Source organism: Culex quinquefasciatus, chromosome 1 (genome assembly GCF_015732765.1).
Source record: "Culex quinquefasciatus strain JHB chromosome 1, VPISU_Cqui_1.0_pri_paternal, whole genome shotgun sequence".
Lineage (NCBI taxonomy): Eukaryota > Metazoa > Arthropoda > Insecta > Diptera > Culicidae > Culex > Culex quinquefasciatus.
The window spans coordinates 132018769-132026248 of NC_051861.1; the positions used below are offsets into that span (position 1 = coordinate 132018769).

A 7480-nucleotide genomic window follows, 5' to 3' on the forward strand; every position below is an offset into this window, starting at 1 on the left:
TCAAAATTGTCAAAATTGTCAAAATTGTCAAAATTGTCAAAATTGTCAAAATTGTCAAAATTGTCAAAATTGTCAAAATTGTCAAAATTGATTGTGTCAATTGTGTCAATTTTGTTAATTGTGTCAATTTTGTCAATTTTCTCCAATTTTCTCCAATTTTGTCAATTTTGTCAATTTTGTCAATTTTGTCAATTTTGTCAATTTTGTCAATTTTGACAATTTTGACAATTTTGTCAATTTTGTCAATTTTGTCAAAATTGTCAAAATTGATTGTGTCAATTTTGTCAATTTTGTCAAAATTGTCAAAATTGATTGTGTCAATTGTGTCAATTTTGTCAATTTTGTCAACTTTGTCAATTTTGTCAATTTTGTCAATTTTGTCAATTTTGTCAATTTTGTCAATTTGACAATTTTGAAAATTTTGAAAATTTTGAAAATTTTGAAAATTTTGACAATTTTGAAAATTTTGACAATTTTGTCAATTTTGACAATTTTGACCATTTTGACAATTTTGACCATTTTGACAATTTTGTCATTTTCGTATTTTATTGTAAATTTTGTGTTTTTGCATATTTGTATTTTCTTTTTTGAGTTGGTAAAATTTTTCAAATCTAAAATATTTTGCAGCTTTTGCAATAAATCCCCTTTCCGTGTTAAGAAATAAAAACCAAAAACATTGGAGCAATTTCAACCACAACAAATTAACAATAACACCGCCCAGCAAAACATAATCAAACACACTCGACACCAGCAGCAGCAGCAAAGTAGGCTGTGGGTGATGCAGTCAATGGGACACATGGCCCACTATGTTCGACAGCGCAGGTTGTTTTGTTGACCGAAAAAACATCCCTCCCTCACGACTTTGCCTACTCCACAGCCTGCTGCAACGGCGTTGGTTCGATGTTATTTTATTTAGTTATGGGTACTATTTCATAACATCATCCTCTCTTCTCCGCGCGCGTCACCTACCCCCTTTTCAGCAACAAATAACCACAAGTGCTTCTCTATAATGCTTATGTTCGCGAAAAAATGGCTCCCTGCGAAACATCGCATCTCATTGCACGAAATTTCAAGGTATTTTGAAGCTGGAAGGTGTTCTCATCACACTATTATTTATTTTTGAGTTTGAGTAAGATTGTTTCAGTTTAAAAAGTTTTCAGAAAATCAGTCATACCTCAACAAACTCAACATACTTTGCTGAAAAAAATGCATCTCCCCCAGCAAGCTCATATATTAATGCCACCCAAAAGCTGCTCTACCTCCCTTTGCAGTACTAGTAGTAGTAGTCGTAGTAGAAAAACAACTCTCAGCAGCCACTCAACGCCTGCTTTGACTCGCCCCCCGGCACCACCCACCCCCAACCGTCGAATTTTTTTCCACCCATTTTCCGACAACAACAACAACACAACGAACCACTCAAATGCAGATGCACACCCCATCCCTCATGGCTTGCTGCGATGGCTGCTGTTGCAGCTTCCCACAATTAATAATTATTTATAATACACATATCTGACAGCTAGCGCACATGTTATGGGAGACGGACCATAAAGCAAAAGCTTCATCATGACATCGCCGCCGACGACGACGATGATGATCGAAGTTGGCGGCGAAATGTCAAGACGGCGAGCAAATGGGCACTTTGCCTTGCTTGGAAATGGAGAAAAAAAAGTTGGCTATTTTTCAGCAGGTTGAACTCACTTTTGGTCATTTTTTATCATCCAAGCAAAATATTTTTTCAAATTTATTCAGAGACGTTTTGTTGAGAAAACAATAGACATGTGATGAAGAATATTTATTTTCGCCTATTTAGTCGAAGTGGAAATAGCTGTAGGATCACCCCAAATCGAAAACGAGAAATTAAAGTCGACTTTTGAATCTACGTTAATTCCAAATTAAACCCTAGAATAAAAAAAATCTTTGCATTTCCATGTCAAACTAGCTTGATCAAAATTAAAATTTCTCCAATATGCCATCCACAATTGACTTCTTTTCTGAGAAAACAAAAGAATCTTCGGCGAGTGTTAGTGAACGAGGAAAAGAGAAGGAGTTATTGAAAGAGAATACTTATGCATTCAATCACGAGAAAGAGAGAACTCACAAGCTATAGTGACGTCGCAATAACTTTTGATATTTTGGTGCAAGAATCATCAAATGATAGTTTTTTCTATCACTCATTTACAACACTGCGCATTGCATACAATTTTATATTATGTGTTTATATAATGTCCAATAAACAAAACTTTTTTTTGCTTTTGGGTGTTATTAAATACCTCTGACCAGTGTTGCAAAAGAGTGATATAAAAGCTATCAATAGATTATCTCTGCACCAAAAATATCCGAGAGTATAGCGGCCGTCACTATAGCTTGTGAGATCTCTTCTTGTGTCTCGTGATTCCCAGCGATACCATTCTCTCTCTATCACTCCTTCCCTTTTCCTCGACTATGCGCTCTCACCGCTGAGTCTCTCAATCTCTCCGAAAACTGCAATGAGAGAACGCGAGATGGCGATTAGGAGCCGACCACGCATGACGCCCCTTCAAACTGCGTTTGCAAAATTGGTTTTGTGGCGGCTTTTGTGGTTAAACGCTGTTGCGGTAGGATGTTCGTGGAAGCGAGAATGAGAGAGAAAAGGAAAATGTCAATCGCGAGTGGGTAAACACGAAAACGTGTTCGGCTATGTTCGGCGCTGAGAGTTTCAATGAAGAGAGAAGAGCACTTGTATTTGAGGCATGAATATTCAGGCGAGATAATTGTAGTTGCTGAGAGCTGATATTTTGATATTTTAACAACCCTGCCTCTGACTCAAAGCAGTTTCAAAAACACCCAAAAATCAAAAAAAAATAGTTTATTGAAACTTTAAAAAAACTAGAAATACACATTTCTGGGCAGTTAAGAACCCAATTAGGTTCAAATTGATGATCATTTCACTAATTTGATTTCAATGATAAAAAATCATAAAAATATCAATAATTTCAACAAAAGTTTCTGAGAACCTGAAAACACTATTTAAAAAAAGGAGAAAATGTAAGAAAATCTTAAATGATTTGAACTAAAATGGGGATTATATCCTGTAAAAAGATACATTTTTCATAAATGACGATTTGAATGCATTTATGTCAGTAGAAAAGGTTTATTTTTGTTAACTCTAATAATAATTGTGAGTTGAAATTTTAAAAATCCCTTTTTTTAATAGTCAAATTGTGACAATTGTGACAATTTTGACCATTTTGAATATTTTGAATTTTATGACGATTTTGAAAATTTTGACAATTTTGAATATTTTGAATTTTATGACGATTTTGACAATTTTAAAAATTTTGACAATTTTGACAATTTTGAAAAATTTTGACAATTTTGTCAATTTTGTCAATTTTGTCAATTTTGACAATTTTGACAATTTTGACAATTTTGACAATTATGACAATTATGACAATTTTGACAATTTTGACAATTTTGACAATTTTGACAATTTTGACAATTTTGACAATTTTGACAATTTTGACAATTTTGACAATTTTGACAATTTTGACAATTTTGACAATTTTGACAATTTTGACAATTTTGACAATTTTGACAATTTTGACAATTTTGACAATTTTGACAATTTTGACAATTTTGACAATTTTGACAATTTTGACAATTTTGACAATTTTGACAATTTTGACAATTTTGACAATTTTGACAATTTTGACAATTTTGACAATTTTGACAATTTTGACAATTTTGACAATTTTGACAATTTTGACAATTTTGACAATTTTGACAATTTTGACAATTTTGACAATTTTGTCAATTGTGTCAATTGTTTCAATTTCGACAATTTTGACAATTTTGACAATTGACAATTTTGACAATTTTGACAATTTTGACAATTTTGACAATTTTGACAATTTTGACAATTTTGACAATTTCGACATTTTTGACAATTTTGACAATTTTGAGAATTTTGACAATTTTGACAATTTTGACAATTTTGACAATTTTGACAATTTTGACAATTTTGACAATTTTGTCAACTTTGTAAATTTTGTCGATTTTGTAAATTTTGTAAATTTTGTTAACTTTGAAAATTTTGTCAATTTCGTTTTTTTTTCGTATTATCTTGTATTTTTGTATTTAAATTTTTAATGTAATTTTTTATGTTTTTTCTTAACAAAAATTATTTTTTCAAATATAAATTTAAAAATTTAAAAGCACAATTTGAGAATTTGAAAAAATAGAAAAATTATGTTCAAAATTGTTTTTTTATTTAAGAATTTTTAAAAATTAACGGGTTTTTTTGTTTTTTAACTTGTCCACAGAAAAGGCATTTTGTTACACTCTAATGGTAAACATTTGAATGGAAAAGAATTTTAAAATGTATTTTACAATAGTTTTGCAATCAATAGCATTCAAAATATTTCGTTGGAAATTTGTTTTTCGCGAATAAATAAAAACTTTTTGCGGTACTGTTTATCGGAATCAAACAATCCAAATATTTTAAAATAAAGCAAAAATATAGCTTCTCAAATTATAAAAAAAAAATATTTTTAATTATCAAACATTTAAAAATTAGAGGAAAATATAAAAATTAAAAACGTTTTTTTTTAATTCATACATAACTTTTTTCACTCTAAAATTTTCATATTTTTCAAATTGTCGAATTATTTTTTTTAAATTACGGACTCGATTATCCGAAAGTCTGGAAACAATTTCACTTGCATAAAAAAACGTTGTTTTACACTATAAACAATTATGTACATTTGGAAGGATTTGGAAGAGTAATAAATTTGCACATTTTCAGAGGCATAATAACACATTTTTTTCTGACAAAAACATGTACTCCTTCCCAGATGTAATGTAACCATGATTTTTTTTTACTGTGTATATTTGATTGTCTAGCGTTAATTTGACTCCCGCCTTGTATTATGGATTTTTTTTACTTTAAATTTTTAATTTAAAATTTCCCAAATTATCTTTCATTTTGTTGTTGAAAAAATGCATTAAATAATGCGAATTACAGAATTTTTTATTTATTTAGGTTTTTTTTTGACAAACAGTACAAAAATACAGATCTTTTTATTTTGAATTATTTATTGCTTTCCACAAAAAAGACGAATTCTCTCATACTTCTCAACGTATGCTAGCGCTACTGCTGAGTGTTTATCTTATAAGGATGATTGTTTGTGATAGATGTTTGAATGATAAATAACATTTATCATTTCATGAATTTGAAATAAATTTTAGAATCAGTGTAAAATTAGTTAACAACCCCTAAAGAACAAACACACACAAAAATAAAGTATAAAATTTGTAAGAAAAACTTTTCTGACAAGAAATGTTGCAAAACATCACGCTTCTCAAATGATACAGATTGACTAAATGACATATTTGAAATTAAAACTAACAATATTTATCAATCACGTAATATTACGATGTCGTTGTTAAACAAATTTAAACGTGACAATCAAAGAACGGATAACTAGCTTCCTTTTCACTGTCAGTGTATGTTTACAATGTAACACAATGCCATTGTTCGTATTACTTTCACGGAGTGTTAGATTAATTTGAAGGTCGTGTTTCAAGTCATAACAAGACGAGATCTTCGCACAATGGTCACACCTCAAAAAAATTTCAAACTTAACTTTTTTAAAATTTAACCTCTTTTCGGCAAAGCCAAATTAAAACTAAACAAAGTTGCATCCATTCTAAACTGCTAGAACCGCTCACAAACCTTCCGCAATCAAAGTAATCACCGACCAAAACCGATTTTATAAAAACACGAATGATATTTCACAGATCACAGCCTACTGCTACCGCGCGCTCCTCACACTCCCACCCATAAATCAAGACGCGAAATAATCCAACCAAAGCCAACTTTGACGAAGCAGTCGTCGAACCAACAAAAAAAAGTGAAATGAAACTTTTATAAAGTAATTATTCACATCACAGATCACCGCACACACATGTTTGCGACGACGACGCTGACATGGTGTTGGTGACGATCCATCAAAAGTTGACCTCTCGCAGACGCGAGATCATCGAAGGGGAGCGGCTTGACGACACCATGTTCGGTCCAAAGTGGGTTCCGATAGGGCGAAAATAGGTGCATGCACTGCTCCACACACGTCATCAACGCGCGTCTTTTGGTCCATTCCCAAAGTCAACGTCTCGTCGTCGTCGTCGGCATGGCCTGCCAAGACCTTCTCCGGCGACACGGCTACTACGATGCTGCTTTTGGAAGTGAAGCAGCAACCAACAACAACAAAAAACACGTCTTTCTTCATATCCGTCAAGAGGTGTCTCCCCCGAAGGCACTTTTGCTTCAAGTCTCTCCAAAATGTCGTCAGAGTGTGAGTGAGTGTGTGTGTGTCGCAAAACTTGGACAGATCAACGTTTTCACTTGTTGTTTCGAGCTGTTGTTGCAAAAATTTACACGTACTCGATCAAAGCGAGCTTCCTGCAGTGAAATTATGCTCAGTTTTGCCCCACAAACCCCGCGTTACGAGACGTTCCAGAAAGTGTCCCTCATTTGCATAAACCGATCACAACTGGACCACCACAAGTCTTGGAAAAACAAAAAACAAAAACAAAGAATTTGCACTCCAATTCCGAACTGTTTCACCCTTCTTTCGGTCACAATGGCGAAAATAATATAGTTAGCCCAGCGATTAAAAGCAATATCATTGCAACCAGGTACGTACTACCAACTCTTTCCAGCAAAAGCATCCACTCAATATCGTAGTAGTCGTTGCTTCCACCAGCACCACCGTTTTGTTGTGTTGTTATGGTAGCGCGCCGCCGAGAGATTGCACACCAGCCCAGGCCAACTAGATTTCCGAGGGAATGTTACGGCTGGATGCCTCCCTGCTTCCTTTGGCAACAAATACACTTGACACAACCGAACATAAAGCACAAAACCCCTCGCGATCGTAGTAGCCACGCGCGCGAATCAACTGAACTCGACAAAGTAGGCGATCGTACTGAGCTCCAGTCGCCAACCGCGATCGCCACACAGCAGCAGAAGGCCATGTCGGGTGAGTTCGGTTCGGCGAACCACCATCGAATCGCGTGACTTTGAACCCCTCGCGAAAGAAGAACGAAGCCTTATCAAAATTCCACAGTTTGACGGTGTGGCACGAACGCGCGTCGCAACTCACTCTCTTTCGCTCCTCTCAGAGTGGCACTCAAAGTAGGCGCGAGCAAGGGAACTCACGAAACAGGGAAGGGTTCGTCGCTTGCGGATCGCGGAGCAAGTCTTTTGCTGTATTTTCGTTAGAAGACGGAAGGCGCGATCGCGATCTGTTCGTGTTCTTGGGCTTCTTTTTAGTAACAGTAATGAGGGAGAGTTGAGTGAATAAAAGCTTTTTAATTGTTAACAAATCATTCTAGTGTGGTTTTTGTAAAATAAAGATCGTTAAAAAATAAAGTTGAGTTGAATCGATTTTTCATTTAACTGAAACTCAACTAGTTTTTTTTTAAACCGAAACGAACGATGCTT

The 7480-nt window shown here is 34.1% G+C and overlaps 1 protein-coding gene across 2 annotated transcripts in view; it reads right to left on the minus strand.

Annotated features, from left to right (window-relative positions):
* The window catches only part of LOC6045741, a 57762-nt gene extending 50791 nt beyond the window's left edge, over nucleotides 1–6971 (minus strand). The window contains exon 1 of one of the 2 annotated variants that reach the window (XM_038252048.1): nucleotides 6684–6971. The gene's annotated coding sequence lies outside the window, so the exon portion shown is untranslated. Of the gene's footprint in view, nucleotides 1–5713; nucleotides 5805–6683 lie in introns of those variants that run through there. The other variant, XM_038252052.1, reaches the window with a different exon arrangement.
* Nucleotides 6972–7480: the final 509 nt, after the last annotated feature.